Source organism: Vulpes lagopus, chromosome 3 (assembly GCF_018345385.1).
Source record: "Vulpes lagopus strain Blue_001 chromosome 3, ASM1834538v1, whole genome shotgun sequence".
NCBI lineage: Eukaryota > Metazoa > Chordata > Mammalia > Carnivora > Canidae > Vulpes > Vulpes lagopus.
The window spans coordinates 21,141,682-21,162,324 of NC_054826.1; the positions used below are offsets into that span (position 1 = coordinate 21,141,682).

The window sequence follows — 20,643 nt, forward strand, 5'->3', positions numbered from 1 at the left end:
ATTTTGCAGCCCCTGGAGTTGTGGTTAAAACTAAGCTTTGGAGTCAGAATGTCCGGTTTCAAACCTCGGTTCCATCATTGAGGCCAATTATTCAGGATTTCTCTGCCTCAGCCTCCTGGGTCTGTAAAATGGGTAAATACTGGGACCTACCTCAGGGTTATTATAACGTTGAAATTAAATAATGTAGGATATGCACTTAGCCATTCAGAATGTAGCTAATAGTCAACATTCATGAGTGCTACTTAATATCAAAATCATGTTAAAAAACAGACTTTTTCTATTCATTGGCCTATCTCTGCAAGTCAAGTTTTGTTGAAGTCACAGCATCTGGAATGGATGAGAGAGTGCATTTCAGAGCTTCAGGATTTCTTCCTATTTCGACAGAAAATGCTTACGCTCTGTCTCTGGTGACTGTGTGAAGGCAGGGAGCTTAAAATAGCATTCCTCACCCGATGGCCTAGTAGGGCCACGAGAACTTTAGTGCAGTAAACACTCTGCTTGAACCACTATCTGTCTCCCTGCATAAAGCAGTTATGGGGAATGACAACTGACATCCATAATGTGATGTCTTTAAACCATCAAGAAAATCTAATATCTAATATCATCAATTAAATCTAATATCGTCTGTTGCAAAAGGCACAGGTGTGTGGGATACGCTGTAGAATAATTTACATGGAAAAGCATTTAAAAGTATTGGAGTGTAAAAGGCACTTGCTTAGTTACTTGAGTTCATTTTCTAACCTGGATCCTTCTCTTAGGATCGGGCCAGAGAGTCGATACTCTAGCATTAAAAACTGTCACAGCTGTTTGCATCTGACATACATCAGACACTGCACAGAAGCTCGATGCCCACCAATTGCCAAGACTGTACTGAGAAGGGAGTGTTAACTCGTCCTGATGCCAGTGAAAATGCGGTTGGCTGCAAAGATTTGGGTTGAAAGGCCGCAAAGTGTTGCTCTGAGAGGTCCAATCACATCAAAGTGTTCAATAGTGTTTGTTAAAGAAGAGGAGCCTATCAACTTACTTTATCACATGACCAGGAAAAGGCATCCAGAAGACAATTAGTTCTACCTGCATCTAAATTAACTTTTCTCTCACTTCATTAATATGTAAGCTTCCCCTAAACACTCATTAAGCCCTAAGGGAACATGAAGACTTGAAAAGAAAAGAATTGCCTGGAGGAATTCTATTCTCACTTTCTTCACAGAGGCGTGGCTTACCAGCATTCTAAAGCTGCTCTCTCCAGACCTGGATCTCAATCTTGCCACTGTTGACATTTTGGGGAGATAATTCCTTATCGCCAGCCTGTCCTGCACACTCTAGGATGTTCAGCAGCATCCCTTATCTCTACCTCCTAGCTGCCAGTGACACGCCTCCCACCTTGCCCTCCCTCAGGACGCCCTGCAGCTTGTGTCAACTAAAAGAGTCCTTGATAATGCCACATGCCACTTTAGGGAAGAGAGCTTCCTGGCTGAGAACCACTGCTCTAGGCTAAGAAAAGTGTTGAGATTTGTAAACACAATAGGTTTTGGTGTGCAGATGTGTGTGTGTGTGTGTGTGTATGTGTATGTGTATGTGACAAAAAGGCCCTAAAGACAGAAGAGTTTTGAAAATGGGCTGATCTGCAAGCTACGTGACAAAATGCTCAGAGACAAATCCTGTAAGGACCGTGTTTGGCAAGTAGGTGATTTTCCTAAGTCTCATAGCAGTTTTTCCATGCGTTGTGTTAATGGCTATCCATCTAACCAGTCTAGAAGGGTGGATTGTCAACCAGATCATCCATACCCCCCCCCCTTAAAGAATTTATCCAGACTTCTGAACAGGAATGTTGCTTGTCCATTTGTGTTTCATACAAAAACTCAGTGGGAATAAGAGGTTCATAAACCAGAGAGGGACCTCCGAGTTCAGGTCCACTTATGGTTTATACGACAAGGGGCTGAGGTCCAGAGAATAGTTTACAACATAATTTATTATCACAAACCTCAGTGATTCAGACACTAGCCTGAAAGTTGCAATAAAATAGGTATAGAACAGTATAGGCACAGAATTGTTATTGAGCAAAATGTTAAAAATATACTCTTAAGTCCATTTTCAAGGTTTTAGGAATTAAGAGAAACCAGGGACAAAATTAAAAATGTCTCAAATTCAAAAACCTAAAGATACCATCAATGTACCTTTGGTTTCAGCATCCCAAAATTTATATTTGTTTTCTCTTTATAACACGTGATTGCATAGTATCAACCAGTTGGGAATGGTAGATTTCCATTAATTTGCCTATCATACTTATAAATTATGTCCACTAAATAATTTGGAGCTTGAATTGTGATTTAAAATAGATTTTTCCTTAAGTCAGACCAAATATTCTCACTGTCTCTCTTCCCACCTCCATGCAGCATTATCATCTTCACCACGATTATAATTCTAAAATAAGGTGATGTGAATGAATTCATCACATTGGTCTAGGATATCCCTCCCTGTAACCAAATTTCTTTCACAAATTGGAGGAATATACAGTATTACATAGAGACTATATAGTATTCATGTTTTCTCTATGTGGTCAGCTCCTGATCTAATGGAGAAAGAGTAAGCAGGAAAATTATCAGGTTCAGATGGTGTTAACTGGAATGTGAGAACATCACGAAAGGAAAGGTACAACATGTTCTGGTATGTACAAGTTTTGATTACTAGGTGTACTCTTGCTGGCTGTTGGGGTGCCCCAGGCTCTGTCTAACTTTAGTTTGTGATTACCAGGGTCTCAGAAATGGAAATCTCCAAGACCAGATGTGGATCCAGTTTTTCTCCTACCATGTTCCAAATTTCTCCCTGTACCCAAACAATAAAAGGAAAATTTCCTCCTATAATGTGAAATAAAGGTTGTCAAAAGACTTGACATGCCTTTGGCCTTTTTTGGACCCCAAGGATAATCACATTCAAAAATAGGTACACTGTCAAAATAGGAAATATATTAGTAGAATCAGCACATGATTCACTTAAAATAATACTTCTTTGGGGGCGAGGTGGAGATGCAATCTCTTCCAGATTTTAAGGACAGAGATGGTTGAAAGAGATGTGATATCTTTACCTAAAAGATGGTAGACTACACTGTCACCTTTTGACAATGATGTGAAATGAAGAATTCCTTTGAAGATTGTTAATGCATGTAACAAATACTGAGAGCCTGTCATGAGCTAGTCAGTGTTAGAGGTGGTTGAGATTACACAATGAACAAAACAAGATCATTTTTTACATTTAATGAAGGGAGTCAATCAATAAATATATGATATGTCACATAGAGATAAGTACTATGGGGAAAAGCAAAATAGGGTAAGAGGGTAGGTGGAGCAGGTTGACCAAGAAGTTGGTATTTTATTTGAGATAATCGGAATTTTTTCTAATAATTTGCTCAGAGAACTAAAGGACATAAAACAGAGAGCCTTATGGATATCTGGAGGAAGATATTAGAAACTGTTTTAAATGTTCCAACAGAAAATTTATTTGGATTCAGAATAGCAGGCTTCTCTGTGCGTAGAACGAAAGGGGGAAAGATAAAAAGGGGAGCTTTGGGAAAGCAGAAGGGATACACTGAATATACCCACTGAATTTATACATAGCACTGATTAGACAAACCATAAAATTGAATTATGTATTTGTCAGTCTTTTATAGGGTTTTTTTAATATGAGACCCATAGTTCTGTTAAGCATCATGGTCTTCTGTATAAACCAACTTATAATGAACATGGGATTATCCTCCAAAGCTTAGACTAACTAAAAAAACAATAGTTCATATACATTGCCCAGAGTAGATTATGTTATGAATCTGGACTGGGAAGTAATAAAACCAGATTGTGCCTCTCTGTGGTCCCTCCTCCATTTCACCAGATTTTGTGCCTGATTTTTACAAAGAAGAGATCTTGCTGGGCCGGGCAATTTCAAGGAGGAAAAGCAGAAAAGTATAGATAAAGATCCTGTGTTAGCTGGCTTCACGTTGCCTTCACATCCCTCAAAGGACCCACCTTATCCTGGTCTTCGGTATGAACAAAATGTTTTCCTAGAGGGCATGACTTCTTCTCTAGGCCAGGACAAGGATGCCAAGGACTTCGATCATATCACCTTTCCAAGAGTCTTTTGGAAAATTTTTGCCGTATGTTCTATATCTTTTCATTATCTCAAAAGGTGCTTTTTTCTCCTTACACATGAAAAGAGGCATCAGTGAACCCTGCCCCTTTCAGCTAAGAATTGCTCCAGGTTTTTTGAATGCCTGACATGACATGGCGTCACATGTGCCAGTTGGAAGTGGTTTCCCTGTTCACAAGGACAGTCAGATCTCACCTACACACCTCCCAGTCTTGCCTTGCCTTCAGGGTTGTTGAGCATGCGTGTTGGGAGTTGTTGACTATTAAAGCAGGACTGGCATTGGACCAGCAGGAGAATATGCTGGAATTCTACTTCTTGGAGCTGAAGAGAATTTCTGTTCAAGCCCAATCCTTGGACTGATGACTCAAGACTGATTAAAGCAGCAAGGAAGTACTTCCTGAGAAGGGATGGCATCCAGACACAAGTCATTACTTGAGCAATTTTGTCCACAGTTTGTGAGTTTCAAGTGCTTCAGTGTTTATGGTTTTTTGTTTTTACAAGTCATAATTTTTTTTAAAAAAGTTCTTTCATGCACTTAGAAAACATTTCTTGAGCATCTGCCCTGGGTCCAGTCCTGTGCCATACTTGCTCAAGAGAATTAGGTAGCACTGTCCCTGCACTTGTGGAGTTAACTGTTTTATTAAAAAGATAAGACTTCCAGCAGGAAAAAAAAAAAAAAAATCCAAGAAGGAGCAAGTGAGAAGCCAAGCAGGAGCATTAGCTCGGTGGAAAGAGTCCAGGCTTTGGAATCAGGTAGATTTGGGTTTGGATCAGTACTGTGACCAAGAGCATGCTTTGTGAGATTCACTTATCCTGTGTGGGCCTCAGCTTTTTCTCCTGGAAAATAGGATGATAATGCCCATTACAGTGTCACATCACATTGCTGTAGTGACTCAGTAATTTATATGTAAAACAATTAGTGTAGAGCCTTGCACACAGGAAGCACTTATTGTTTAATCAGACAAATAGGAGATCTGGATTCTAGTTTTGATTCTGCAATTGTTAGAGACCTTTAGGTAAGTCACTTTATCATACCATATGTGTAGGTCATTTGTGAAGTGAAGGGAACAATCTCTGCACAATGTGTTTTACCTCCAAAATCCCATGTTATTTTGTCTTGTTTTTTTTTTTTTAATCTTTTTGTTGTTGTTGTTGTTTTTTAAGATGTATTTATTTTTAGAGCGCGCACCACCAACATGTGAGCAGGGGAGGGGCTGAGGGAGAGGGAGAGAAGCAGACTCTCCACTGAAGCATGGAGCCTGATGATGATCCATCTCATGACCCTGAAATCATGACCAGAACCAATATCAAGAGTTGTGGATGCTTAACCAACTGAGCCACCCAATTACCCCAGTTCCACGTTATTTTGAACTGAAATATACTGAGTAAAAAGCTCCATGGATGCTTCTCCTTTGTAATACTAATGCTAGCAATAAATCTTCAATATTTACTGAGGACTTGCTCTGGAACCAGGAGCCATATAGGTTCTTTACTTTCTTTGTTATTTATTCCGTGTGACACTCTTAGCAAAATGGATAATCTTGTCCTCTTTCCTATCTTCTAAGCTGTATTTTATCCATTTTAGTATTTCTCAAATCAGGATACATTATACAATAAGTATATTTAATGTGGTAGTTTTTTCCCCAGAAGCCATTTCTAAGTGAGATAGGACATCTCATAATTGATGGTATCTGTGAAGCAAGGGAATTGAATATTTTTTCCAGTACTTTGGATGACAAAGCTGGGTCTTAGAAAGGTAAATGTACATGCCCAAGATAAGTAACAAAGGCAAAGCCAAAAATTGAATTGAAATTTGTCTGGTTTCGCTCATTTTGCCATACTTCTTCTTAGTAGCAAAGGGTTTTAAAAGTTGCCAAAAGTATAAACTTTGTTCACTTCCTTTTCCGTAGCAAAACATTTTTGATTCATCGCTAGATTGAACTGTAGGTTACCTATTTATTAATTCTAAATGAAAAGACATATTTTAGTCTTCTATAAAGCCAGACTTTCTAGAGTATGTATCCTGCAAAATGAAATGTTGACATCTATTTCATGTGAACATTACCAGTGACATTGGTCAGTCTGAAAGGTTATTTTCCTCAAGATAAGAAACTATTAGACTCCTAGATCTCCTTTAGGAATTTCACTCTGACCTGAGTTCAGCTGGGTAATAGCAGCAAATTTTTCCCTAGACTTTCAGGATTCCAGGTCCTTACAAGGAAGTAGGGAAGTAATCATTCACAGTTGATTATTAAGCAGAATCGTTGAAAAATAACAGCAGTATTCTTTGACCTCAGTCTTTATAGGTAAAATGCTAATCTTGTATAGATATAAGACTGAATTACTAACCTATTGACATTAGTACAAATTAGCTGGCTAATGGGCCAGTTATTACTATTGAAGACTTTTTTGAAGTATGTTAAAATTCTTATTCCCTGTGTTTCTTTCTTAGAAACAGAAGCTTGGGGCTTTTATTAGAACTTCTCAATCTAATAACCAGCTGTCTGTAGTATCAAATCAGCTCTGCTGTCAAAATGATTGTAGTTTCAAGGTTAATAGAAAAAAGTTTTAACAAAGGTGACCATGGTGGTCACCTTTGCAAGTATCTTTTGATTCAGGAAGTGAAACTTTTATTGAAAAGAGGTATTTGTAGAGCTGGCTCTCTGTTAAGTCATTCTGAAGCTCTTAAAAGGTTCTGTCTCTACTTTGAACAGGACATAGGTGTTAGCGTATTTGCCTAGACTGACCAAATGAATAAACAACTTACGTGTGTTTAGGATTTGCTTTTCCTTCCTCTGTCTAGCAGCTTCAGCACTGAAGTGCAGTTGTAAAATTACACATGGTAGAATTTGAAATGGTCCTGGCAAGAATTCAAGAGGCTTTAATAAAGGGGAGAGACATACAAGTGGGGGTGGGAGTGAAGTCACTAATGAAATGGGTTGAGGCCCTTGGACCCCAGCCATGAGGTGGGAGCTGTTACCACTCCTGTACCTGGAGCAGCAATGGGAGGAAATGGTGTTACTCTTGTTCTGGAAGAGCACGCATCACAGAGGATGGGCAAGTAACAGAAGCTAGAGTCCTATAGGGACTTAGGTTCTGTCAGAATGCAGGAATTGTAGGGAAGTCATCTGCTGCAGCCCTGCCAGTCTTCCTACTGCTACTGTCAGTACCTCTCTTTCAAATCTCCATTGTTCAAACCCAATAGGAAATCAGCCAGCAAGTGAGCCCAGAGATTGAGGCCATAGCAGCCAAGCTTCTTGAGGTGTAGGAGGAGGAGAAAGATCTAGAATGGACCTGCTAGGGGGGCAGGGCCAAATAGAATAATGAGCCCAGATGGGAAATGCTATTTTAGAGTCTATAAGCTGCCAAAAACGAATGGTATATTCAAGGAACCCAGGGCCCTGACCTCATTGTATCTTGGATTAGCATCTGCTTTCTGATACTTTTTGCAAAGACACTTGTAAATGCCTGCCAGTGTCCAGAATCACTGGTCAGTTCAGCCTGTCCCAGCCTTATCACTCAAGACTATGTGCAGCTGGGGGGTGGTAGCACTGAGAGGGCTGGTTCTATAGCTTACTGATGGGTGAAGGTCCAAAAAGAAAAAAAAAAAATAAAAGGAAAGTCATAGAAAAATCTCTCCAAGAGACATACTAATTAAGGATGGAATAAGTAGGGAAGCCTGGAGGAGGCATGTGCATGAAAATGACTTGCATATGATTTCACAGCTATATAGTAATGTTCTGTCCCACATTCCTGCCACCCGTGCCCCTGCTATCTTCTAGAGCCCTCATTTGAGGGCTTTCACTCCCACCCTCCTTATTCTAAGTAATGAACCTCAAGAGATGTCTACTCTTGGTATGAACGATGATATTACACAACGTAGTAAGATATTGCATCTTACCCATCTCCCAACAAAAAGTTTGTGTATGAAGTTACTGTTGTTTCACCAGCTTGAAAGGGAACAAGAACTTTTCCAAAGGAGGGGGGAAGGATATCACTGTGTGATGAAATGTCTATCAATGGATGGTCATTTACTATATGACAACTGCTTACAGCCTACACTGACTAACTCTCCACTTGTAGCTGACAAGAAATACACATCCTTACCCCACACCATATTTCATGGTTCATGTCATAATCTGTTTGGGCTGCTGTACCAAAATACCAGAGACTGGGTGGCTTTAAAAAAAATTATTTCTATAGTCCTGGAAGCTGGAAGTCTGAGATCAGGGTGCCAGCATGGTCAGGTGAGGACCCCCTTCTGGGTCACAGACTCACATGGTGGAAGGGAACCTGGTTAATCTCTTTATAAGAGCACTAATATCATTCATGAGGGCTCTACTCTCATAACCTAAGGCCCTGCTTACTAATAATATAACCTTTGGGTGTCGATTTCAACATGCAAGTTTGGGAGAGGACACAGCATTCAAATCATAGAAGTTCATTATTACAATATTTTGCACTTCTCTTGCTTCATCATACTTCTAGTTGGCAAAATTCCACCCAAGATTATATCCACCTGTCCACCTCAACTGTGCCTGCACCTGAGAGACCCAGCAGAAAATGCATACCATGCTGACTGGTTTCGATGTAAAGGCATAGCCACTAACCTCATGGAGCCCTTAGGAATGTCTGGCAGTGCCCCTTATTTCTCTAGTCCAAGTTACTTTTCTACTCTTCTAGACCACTATTTCACACTTTCTCATTTATCCTCAAGCCTCTAACACTTAACTTCCCACATCCTACCTCTGCAGATAACCGATCTTCCTATTTTACTGCAAAACAAACCCAAAGGAAATCAGGAGAGCATCTACAAGCTTCCAACACCACATCTATGCATCTCTCAGAATCAGTGCCCATATGCCAAGCCTCCCTCCTTTTAACAGAGAGCTAAGACAGATCTCTCTGCTGGACACTTGCTTTCCCTCTTATCTTCCATGCAGGGATGTTACCCCAGCAATTCTCCCCTTCTCGCTATTGTATTGTCTGTTTTCTCTCTTCATTGGATCATTCTGGTCACCATAAAACATGCTGTAATGTCCCCATACTATTAAAAAATAAACATACAGTTGGTGGTCTTGTGTCTTTAGCCACTGCTCTATTTTTAAATCCCTCCTTTCGGCAAAACTCTCTGGGAGGGTTGACTATGCTCCATTGGTTATGGTGGGGTGGCACATGGACACCAAAACCATGCTCAGCCACGGGGACATTTGCTCACCATATGCTGGGTGCCTAGTTCAGTAGCAAATCCTTAGTCTTCATCTTCCTTGACCTGTTTGATCTCCACCCCACCTTCTTTACTTGGGGTCCAGAACACACCACACTGTCCTGATATTCCTCACACCTCACAGGTCTTCCTTATAAGCTTTCTTTGCTGTTTTTGCTCATTATCCCAGCATCCATTCCAGTGACCCAGGATCCAGGCCTTAGACCTTTTTCTTTTTTGGCATGAGGTAAGGGGGTTGGGGAGGGTACTCTTCTGCCACCATAAGCACTTCCTACTTCTGTTCCAGGCATCCAAGCTTTTGTACTACAAATTAAAGTTAAGTCCATAAGGTTTGTAGATATTGGCACTTTCTCAGCCTGCTAGTGGGTTGCTGGAGAGTCCATTTTTGATAGGAATGTGAATACGTTTACTTTTGTGGCTTTAAATAATATCTATGCCCTGAAAAGTTCAGATTCATCTCCCCTGAGCTCTGGACAGGTTGAAATCTCCACTTGAATGCTGTATAGAGGACACTGAAAATTGACTTTACCCCAAAACAAACTAACCACTCTTAACTGGATCATCCTCCAGTCATCCCTCCCATTCCGGTGGTGACATCACCACCCTTCATTCAGTTCCTTAGGCTGAAATGTATTGGAGCCATCCTGACTCCATTCTTCTGTTCATTTTCCAAAGCTGATTCATCAGCAAATCCTAACCATTTCACACAATTTTCACTAGTTCCTTCCTGGTCCAAGCCACCATCATCTCTCACCTGGGGGATTGCAGAGACTGCTGTGAGGTCCACTTGCTTCTGCAGTTGTTTATTCCTCTCCCCTTGGATCCTTGCCCCCCTCCCTGCCCCCTCCCTCCCCCCACCAGTTTGTTTTCAGCACATTATATCATCTCATGCCTCTGCTCCAAGCTCTCCAGTGCCTCCCCATTTCATAGTGGCCTGTAAGGCCCTTTGTGGTCGATGTTTCTGCTATAGCACTCTATGTGTCCTGTAAAACTCTGTGTTCTGCAAAATGCACTCTAAAAATAACAAGGCTTATGGGAAAGTTTGGATTGGAGCAGACCTCTCCTATCTTACATAACTTAAAACCTCCAGCACTAGGCAGGACAGCAAGGGGTAGCTTGGGAGAGCCGTGCGGGTAAGAGGGGGCACACTTCTGGGGAGGTAGCTCGGGCGGGGGTGCTCATTTTTAATTCTCTTAAATGGAGCTGAACTCACTCCAGCCCGTGCAGGAACCACACTGAGGGCTTCCTCCCTTCCTGCTAAGATTAGATTTCTACTCCCATTCTGGCTCCTTTGGCTAAGAAAAATCTTCTTTCCATCTTATACCAACATTACCCTACTGTTTACCAATAGTCTATGAGCAGACTGCTGGTACAGAAACACATGTTGTAACAGAACAGCCTGTCCTCACTGTCATGTTGGCTCTTTCTCGGATGTGTCAGGCAAGTGCCTACCTTGAGGCTTTTGCACTTGCTCTGCTCTCCACCTGGAGTGCTCTCCCTCTGGGAAGCTGCCTGGATTTCTTCATCTCTTTCAGATCTCTGTTCTGATTTTTCCTTCAGAGCATCAGCTTTCCTGGCAGCTCATTTGAAAGTACAACACTCTCACCACCCACCTCCCCCGTGCAGACATTCTTCCCTGCGTGTCGTGGTTTATTTTTCTCCATAGGACTTACCATCTGATGCATATTACTCGCTTATTGCCTGACCCACATCCATAAGTATAGAAGCTCTGAGAAGGCAAGGGTTGTGTGGTTTTTGTTTTAGTTGTTTGCTTTTTCTCTGCTGTATCTTCAGTGCCTAGAGCATGGTCCAGCATGTGCAAGGCATTTCGTAAATCTTTGTGGAATGAGTGAAACTCACATTCTTTTAGAATTTGTCTGAATTTCCTTCTAACCTAGAGAATGGTCCATCTGCCTTTATTTCTTTTCTGAATTTGTGTTTGTGAAGATATTCAATGAATATGTGTATATACCTCTATATTCATTTATATATGTGTACGTGTGGATGTATATATCTATGTGCACACCTACATATATATGTATACATACATATGTGTAAATAAACTATCAATATTTCATTTCTACATGTTTTTCTAAAACAAAACTTATTCTGTATCCAAATCCTTTGGGACCCTATACTTGGATAGCAGGCGGCCCATTGGCAACTAGCTGCGTAAAACTGTTAATTAATAAAGGTAACAAAACAAGTATATTCTCCATAGCAGTTTTGGACTTGAATTAAAAATTTTGACACCCTCTTCCCCTGGTCTCTCTTAGGTTCCCTCTGCCAGTTCCAATTCATCTCTCAACTCATAGTGGTATCACTCCCTCAACCCCTGAACACTTTTTAACACCTTAAACTTCTTACTCTGGTGCCCTAAACTCATGGTGCTGGGAGGAAAACATTTTTTTAATGACCAAGGAAATAAAGCCGAATCAGAGAGATCCTTAGTGAGGTTTCTGGTGAAAACAGCACCCTCCTGTAAGCCATTTCTCAGCTCTGCTGTGGGCAGGTTGTGTATTGTTAACAAGTTATTCTATCCACATTTCCACATCTCAGTGGACTAATGCAGCCAAATTTTGATAATCAGGTGATTCCTAGAGACCTAATGCTTTAAACAATAACAGCAAAAGTACCTCTTTGGTGAGATTTCAACTGTGTAGGGGCAGGTATTTGGGAGAAAAATGCTGGCTTAGCCTCTGACATCATATTTCCCAGGGCTGTGGAGTAAGAAGTACACAGCTTCTCCCGTGGTCTCCAAGTGACTTTGTGGATTATCCAGTTTGTAGCCTTCTCCCTCCCGTGTGGAGGCCAGCTATCTTTTGGCCACTTCACAGCTCATTAGCAGCCCAATGAGAGGCCAGGGAGAGGAAATAGATGAGATAAAGCTTAAATATGTCACATTGGTTATTCCTTAGCAGCTCTGATAAAAGGCTTAGCAGGAAGAGGTTAAAACTTTGTTAAAGAGGTTTGGGGATTATCTGTGACTTTAGCTTATGTATGTTACCTTCCTCCTTTCCCTGCCACCTTTTTTTAGTGATTAACCATGAGTTAGTTACTAACATTAATGATTTCAATATGAAAATTCTTTACAATCCTGTAGGTCCTTGAAAAAATAAAACTCCCTATGCTTGGAATGTTATTTTTCCTAGTCAACATTGGACAAGTTCTTGAACTAGAACTGGTCTTGAAGACGAGTGGCTAATTATAGGAAAAGATTTACTAAAATCAGTGGATGCATTTTACACTATGTTTTGGATTCTGCATGTAGGAATTTGATTGCTTGCATGTGGCTTCTGGGTACAGGTCCCCAATCCAGATTTGTTCTGCAAATCTGCAAATCTATGAGCAAGATCACCTCTTTGGATAGGAAGGCCCAGAGATTCCACATTGGGAAGATAAATTCACACTACACTACTTGGTGGGATCTTCAGCCTTGTTTCTCTGATAATCAGGTCTCTCTTACCTTCTGTTTAAAATTTATCCTCAAAAAGCAGATTTTATCTGGGTTTAGGCAAGCAAACTCCCAGCAATCTATGATCATAGACATAAATGGTTGTAGATATAAGCAGAAAGAAATGATTCAGAGATATGTTGGTCTCAGGGTATCTTTGTAAGTATAGAGTTAGTAGAAACAGGTGTGGGTTTGAGAAATAGAAGTGAAAAATTGGAGCAAGGCCTAAGTAAGAGGAAGGGCTAAGGCAGTAAATAGACTGGGATTTCTGGTGAAGTAATACCCAGGCCTGTCTCTAGAACTCCACCATGGTAAGAAGTTGGTGAAGATCTGTGGTCATTACTGAATGAGAGAGGAGAATGGAAAGAAAAGATGGTGGGAGGGTCAGTGGAGCGTCCCTCTGAGTAGTATGATCCCAGTCCCATTTGATAAAGGAGCTATGTGAGATTTCCTATGCTTAGCCTCTGTCATCTGAAAGTGGATTAGACCTTTATAGACCAATAAGACACTTGATTTCACTAGGAGTTTGTGACATCTCAGAGGAGGAAGAGCAATGAGGGCAGGTGATGGGTACAACCACGTCTTAAAACAATCTCATAAAAGGTGGCCAGGAGGGGGCAGTCATCTTTTATCAAGAACAGAGACTGAAATTGCCAAGAGTACTTAGGCCAGGGAGGAAAGCATGATGCAGGCTTTACCACAGTGCAATGTCTTATACACAGTAGGCACTTAATCTGCGTTTGCTAGCTGCTGGTTTTTCCCCAATCTAATCAGAATTCCATACAGACCTTCAACCTGGTCCCTTTCAGAAAACCAAAGAATGACTCTAAAGGAAAATGATTCCAAATCCAGAAAGCAGTTTTGCCTTACTGGTAAAAACAGTTTTCTTTTCCTCGTAGTTTACTTTGGCACAGGCTAGTGGCTCTTTCATGCAGACAGCTACTGTTTACAGCTGTTATCATGTTTTTCCTTCTCCATCTCCTGGTATTCTGTCATTGAATACTGTCAGTTCACTAATGGAACTCACTTTATAAGCTGCTGCGTTTTTCTTTTTCCATGGAATCAGTGTTACTATGCTCCATTTCATCTAAATAGCATTGGCTTCTGAGCCAGACAGGTGTACAGCAGAAAGAAGAGTGACGGTAGACACAGGTCAAGAACTAACCTAATGATTTCATGCATTTGGCGGTAAGGCTTACTTAAGCTCCCAGTTTCATTCTGTTGGATTTTGTCTGTAACCTGCTGGAACTCAGTCTTGAACGAACACTTGGTGGATCTAAAAGCAGTAAGCCCAGAAGTTTGCACTTTTCTCAACTGTAGCTGTTTACTTAGCTGGAGAAAATTTAGTGGGTGGTCCAGCCTTCATAACCAGTAAGAGTGAAGTTGGGTTGTAAAAGCTTTGGTGAAGGAGGGTAGTAGGAATCCTCCTGTGTCATCAGTGTTTACACAGCCTGTAAATGAGTGCATTAGGTGTGTGGATCTTGTGAGACCACAGTTGCAGCTTTCTCTCCATGGAGTTGCTTAGTATAAATCTAAGAACTATGCCCACCAAAAGCTTTTCTGGATCCATGAACTGAATAACAATAGTAAAAGTTAATGGAAACAAAGACTTCATTTGGCTTTCCTTTGGAGTAGGTTACAGAGGATAACTGTGACATTCATTATAGGGTAGATTTTTGTCATTTACTTGTGGGTTCATGTGGGTCATTGTAACCTCTAATTAGTATTTGTTCCTGACTTTTGTCATTGCGCTCCCACATGGGAGGGACAAAAGGCTTAAAGTTGAGATTAACATCACCGAGGTGATTAGGTTGTTACCCTTATATACAAGAAAAACAACTAACAACTATTCAAGAACAGGACGTCACTGAGAGAATCCTAGAACATGAGGTGCAGCTGAAGAATGATCCTACACCAAAGAGGCCAAGTCAGATTAAAAGGGTAAGAGAAGGGATGCCTGGGTGGCTCAGCAGTTGAGCATCTGCCTTTGGCCAAGGGTGTGATCCTGAAGTCCTGGGATCAAGTCCCATATCAGGCTCTTTGCATGGAGCCTGCTTCTCCCCTCTGCCTGTGTCTCTGCCTCTCTCTTTCTCTCTCTCTCTCTCTCTCTCTCTCTCTCATGAATAAATAAAATCTTTTTTGAAAAAAGGGGGTAAGAGAAGCAGCTGTACAATGACCATGCTGCCCCTCCCCCACACCAGGACAGCACCAAATGAAGAGGTCTGCCTTGAGCCTTCAGTTTCTACAGTAGGAAGAGAATCCTGGAGGGACAGTTAACACCCCCCCAGCATTGTGGGTCTCTTTGAGGGAGCCCCTACTCTGATCTTGTACCACAGGAATTTCAGGGGAATCTGTGGGGCTCAGTCCCTGGGAATCTGATTGTGGAGGAGAAAGGGAGAGGGCCTCTCAACAACCAGCACATGAATTTTGGCAGACCGAGTTCACCTGGACAGTGCCCAAGTAGTAACCCTTGCCAGAGGATTTGCTCATCTGCAGAACCAAGTCAGATGTACTCTAACCAGGGAACTCAGGAGAGTACAGATCTGCCTGATTTGGGTCCTCAAATGAGGAGTTTTGCTGGCCCTCAGCAAGGAGCTGAATCATAGTCCTGCTCACTGTGGAGAATCTCTTCAGGCCCCATCTGACCAGAATGACTGGCAACATCTAGAAGCAGTGTGGCCTAACAGCACTTGAGCTGAGAGGTGAGTGGGCAAAGCTGATCATCCCCAGAGCGAAGCCAGTACCAGGCATGGAACATTCCTGTGCTATGCAGAGGCAGGGGGATTAATTTACAGCCATGGCTGAGGGTAGTTTCCAGCCCCTCCCAATCAGAGAGCCTGTTTGGGAAACTGATAGTCTGGAGCAGCCCCTACCCCTCTTGCCCAGGCAAGGGAGCTGAAACAGCCTCATGTACCACGGTATCTTCTAACCATCTGACAGAAAGGCTGGAGATAACTACTGGAAGCTGTGCAGCTCAGTGGCCCTAGACCCAGGAGGTAGGCAGAGCTGATACTTTGTAGGGCAAAGCCAGTGGCCTTGTTTGGTCAGGGAACTTGGGATGTGGGTTTGTTTGAGTTAATATGGCCACCAGAATACTTTGTCAACTCTAGAGCTGCTGCTTCTGCTGTGCCCAGACAGAGAATCTAATTCATAGCCCCACTCATTGCTGAATACATATTTTAGCCCATCAAACCAGGGAACCTAACCAGAGTAGGCAGGAAGCTGCAGAGGCCATTGAGCAGCCCTACATACAGTGAACAGAGAACACAGCCCATGGCTTTCTCTGTGTGCAGAGCAAAATCAGTAGTTTCAGTTGACTGGGGAATTGAATGCAGTCTGGACTGACCTGGGTCCCCAAACAAGTTTTATAGACTCTGCTGCCTTGACAGGGTAGGGAAGCTAATTCAAAGCCCCATCTACTACTGAATATAGTACTCATTCCCAACCATCTGGTAAGCCTGACCAGAGAATCCAGGCAACTATGGATCTCATCCTACAGCTTCACTTAGGTTGGAAACCAAGCCAACAGTCCATCTAACTGTTCTCAGACAGTAGCAAACCATCTCCACCCCCATCCCCATCCTCAGAGCTTGAACAATTGCCTTGCTCAAAAATAGATCATAATAGTGGGCCCCACCTGCCCCAGGACATTACCACCAAACACACCCAGGAACCCAAAGTGAGCTGACTGGTGAAAAACTCTTTATCAAAGCAAACCTGTAAAGTCTGGAAAAGGAGCCTGATTACTGAAATGAGCAGACACCAATGTAAGGAGTCAGGATCATAAAAAGGTAAATGCAACACCACCAAAGAAAAATAATAAAGCTCCAATAACTCACCCTAAATAAATGGAGATCTATGAACTGCCAGACAAAGAATTCAGAATAATGAGTTTAATGAGCTACAAGAAGACACAGACAACCAAACAAAATTGAGAAAACAATGCATGAACAAAATAAGTTTGACAAAAAAATAGACATCAAAAACCAGAAATTCTGGCGTTGAAAAATACAATAATGGAACTGAAGAATTCAGTATAGAGTTTCAAAAGTAGACTTGATCATACAGAAGAATCAGTGAGCTGGAGGATAAGATATTAAAAATTATTGAGTCAGAGGAGCAAACAGGATGAAAGAGTGAGGAAAGCCTATGGGTATTATGGTACACAATGAAAAGAAATAATATTAGCATTATAGGAATTCCAGAAGAGAAGGGGGAAAAGCATATTTAAAGCAATAATGGCTGAAAACTTCTCAAACCTGGGGAGAGAAATTGATATTGAGATCCATAAAGCCCAAAGAATTCCAAATAGGTTGAATCCAAATAGGACTACACTGAGACACATAAGTAAACTGTCAAAAGTCAAAGAATTTTAAGAGCAGTAAAAGAGAAGAGAGAAGTTGCATACAACTTCAGACTAGTGGCAGATTTCTCAGGCTAGGAGAGAATGGAGTGATATATTCAGAAAATTGTAAAAAAAAAAAAAAACAAAAAAAAACAACAAAAAAAAAAAACAACTGAAAATCAAGAATTCTACACCTAGTAGATCTGTTCTTCAGAAATGAAGAAGGAATAGACCTTCCTGAACAAAAGCTGAGGGTGTTGATTACCACAGTACCTGTCTTAAAAGAAATAGTAAAGGGAGGGGTGCTTGGGTGGCTCAGTTGGTTAAGCATCTGACTCCTATTTTGGGCTCAGGTCATGATCTCAAGGTCCTATGTTGGGCTCTGCACTCAATGGGGAATCTGCTTGAGAGTCTCTCCTTCTCCCTCTACCTCCCTGGGCTCACATGTGCACTCTCTCTCTCTCTCTCTCTCAGTAAATAAATAAAATCTTTTTTTTTAAAGTATTAAAGGAACTTCTTTGAAACATAAAAGAACACTAATATCATAAAAACCTGAGTAAATCTCACTGGTAATGGTAAATATATTGTCATAGTTATACTCTACAATATGATAATAGTGACACAGAATTCACTTAAAACTCGTTTAAAAGTTAAAAAATTAAATCTAATAAAATAACCATATCTATAATAATCTATTGTTATATAATATGAAAACATAAATTTTAACAGCAAAAATTTAAACTGTGAAGGGGATGAGAAATAAAAGTGTAAAGTTTATACATTTTATTTAAATTGTTATCAGTTTAAAATAGGGTGTATAAATTTAAAATCTTTTATGTAAACCTCATGGTAACCACAAAGGAAAATCTAATGGTAATTATATACAAAAGAACATGACAAAGAAGTCAGAGTATATTGGTAACAAAAGACATCAAAACACAGAAAGATAGCAGGATAAGAATCATGGAAAAGTGAATCTACAACCAACCAGAAAACAACAAAATGGCTATAGTAAGTCCTTATCCCATCAGTAATTGCTTTAGACATAAGTGAATTCAGGTCTCCAATTAAAGAACATATAATAGCTGAATGGATTTTAAAAAACAAACAAGAAAACCAGGATCCAACAATATGTTGGCTTCAAGAGACTCAAACTTTAGCCTTAGAGAAGATACATGGACAGAAAGTGAAGGGATGCAAAACAATATTTTAAGAAAATGGTGACCAAAGAGTGAAAAAAGAAAAAGAAAAGAAAAGGCAGGGGTAGCTATACACATATCAGACTTTAAACCAAAAAATGGCAAAAAGATTTACAAAATGTCATTAGAGATTGATAAAGAGGGCAATACATCAAGAAGATATAACAATTGTAAATACTTATGCACCCAATTTTGGAGCACCTAAATGCATAAAACAAAAATTTTCTAACAGATCCAAAAGGAGAAATAAACAGTAATATAATAATGATTGGGGACTTTAATTTCCCACTCCCAACAATGGGTAGGACATCCAGACAGAATCAATAAGGAAACAGCAGATTTGAGCAGCATTATAGACCAACTGGACCTAACAGACATATACAGAACATTCACTCCAACAACAGCAGAATGCACATTCTTCTTGAGCACACATGGAACATTTTCTCAGATAGACCATGTGGCAGGTCACCAAAGAACTTTAAGCCAATTCAAGAAGATTGAAATCATACTGAGTATCTTCTGTGACCACAGTGGCATGAAACTAGAAATCCGTAACAAGAGGAAAACTGAAAAATTCATGAACACATGGAAATTAAATGGCAGTCTCCTCAACAACCAGTGGATCAAAGAAGAAGTTAAAGGGGAAATGAAATACCTTCTTGATATAAATGAAAGTGTCAATGCAGCATATTACAGTGTAGGATGCAGCAAAAAACAGTTTTAAGAGGGAGGTTCATAGCAATAAATGCCTACATTAAAAGGCAAGAAAGATCCCAAATAAACTACCTAATTCTACATGCTAGAACTAGAAAAAGAAGAGCCAACTGAGCCCAAAATTAGCAGAAGAAAGGAAATAATAAAGATTAGGACAGAAATAGAGAACAGAAAAACACCAGAAAAGAATAGCCAAACTAAGAATTGGTTCTTTGAAAAGATAAAATTGACAAACTTCTAGCTATCCAAAGGAAAAAACAAAAAGAACCCAAATCAATAAAATTATAAATAAAAGAGACATTACATCTGACAATAAAGAATTCAAAGGATTGCAAGAGGCTACTATAAGCAACTGTATAGCGACAAATTAGACAACTTAGAAGCAATGGAAAATTTCTTAGAAACATACAACTTACCAAGGCTGACTGAGGAAGAAATAGAAAATATGAGGAGACCAATTAATAGTTAAGGAGATTGAATCAGTAATCAAATATCTCCCAACAAAGGAAAAGGTCAGGATCAGATGACTTCATTGGCAATTGTACCAAACATTTAAAGAAGATTCACACCAGTCCTTCTAAAACTCTTCAAAAAAAAAAATAGGAGAATACTCCTAAACTCAATTTACAAGGCCAGCATTATCCTGATACCAAACCTAGAAAAGGATACTACTAGAAAAGAAAACTGCAGGCCATTATCCCTGATGAACATAGGTGCAAAAATTCTCAATACAAACCAAATTCAGCAGCGCTTAAAAGGATCATTTACCATCATGAAGTGAATTTTATCCCTAGGATGCAAGGATGGTACAACATATACAAACAAATCAATGTGATACATAGGATGAAAGGAAAGAATTGTATCATCTCAATAAATGCAGAAAAAAATCATCTGACAAAAATCAACATCCATTTGTGATAAAAATCCATAACAACTGAGGTACAGAAGGAATGAATGTATCTCAACATAATAAAGGCCATATAGAACAGCCCACAGCTGACATCATACTCAGTGGTGAAAGGTTGAAAGCTTTTCCTGTAAGATCAAGAACAAGACAAACAGTGTCCACTATCACTACTCCTATTTAACATAGTACCTAGAAATAATAGCTGGAGTAATAAGGCAGATAGATGGAATTAAAATTGGAAAAGAAGATTTCTCTGATTGCAGATGACAGGGTTTTATATAAAGAAAATCTAAAGATTCAGTTGATCTAATCAATGAATTCAGTGAAGTTTCAAGATCCAAAATTAACATACAAAAATCAGTAGCATTTCTGTACACTAACAACGAATTTTCTGAAAAAGAAATCAATCCCATTTCCAATAGTGTAAAAATAATAAAATACTTACGGATAAATTTAAGATGCTGAAAGAACTGAAAACAAGACATATAAAAGAAATCAAAATAATGAATAACTGGGAAGATATCCTGTGTTCATAGATTGGAAGAATGAATATTGTTAAAATGTCACTACTACTAAAAGCCATCTATGGATGTAACGCAATCCCTAACAAGATTACAATAGCACTTTTTTTTTTTTACAAAACTAGGAAGAAAAAAAACACTC

General features: G+C 40.0%; 1 protein-coding gene across 6 annotated transcripts in view; it reads left to right on the top strand.

Moving 5' to 3' along the window:
• GHR (growth hormone receptor) overlaps positions 1–20,643 on the top strand; it is a 271,673-nt gene that overhangs the window by 67,436 nt on the left and 183,594 nt on the right. The window contains exon 1 of one of the 6 annotated variants that reach the window (XM_041747923.1): positions 15,185–15,517. The exons of 4 other annotated variants lie outside the window; for them this stretch is intronic. The gene's annotated coding sequence lies outside the window, so the exon portion shown is untranslated. Of the gene's footprint in view, positions 1–15,184; positions 15,518–20,643 lie in introns of those variants that run through there. One more of the 6 variants, XM_041747927.1, reaches the window with a different exon arrangement.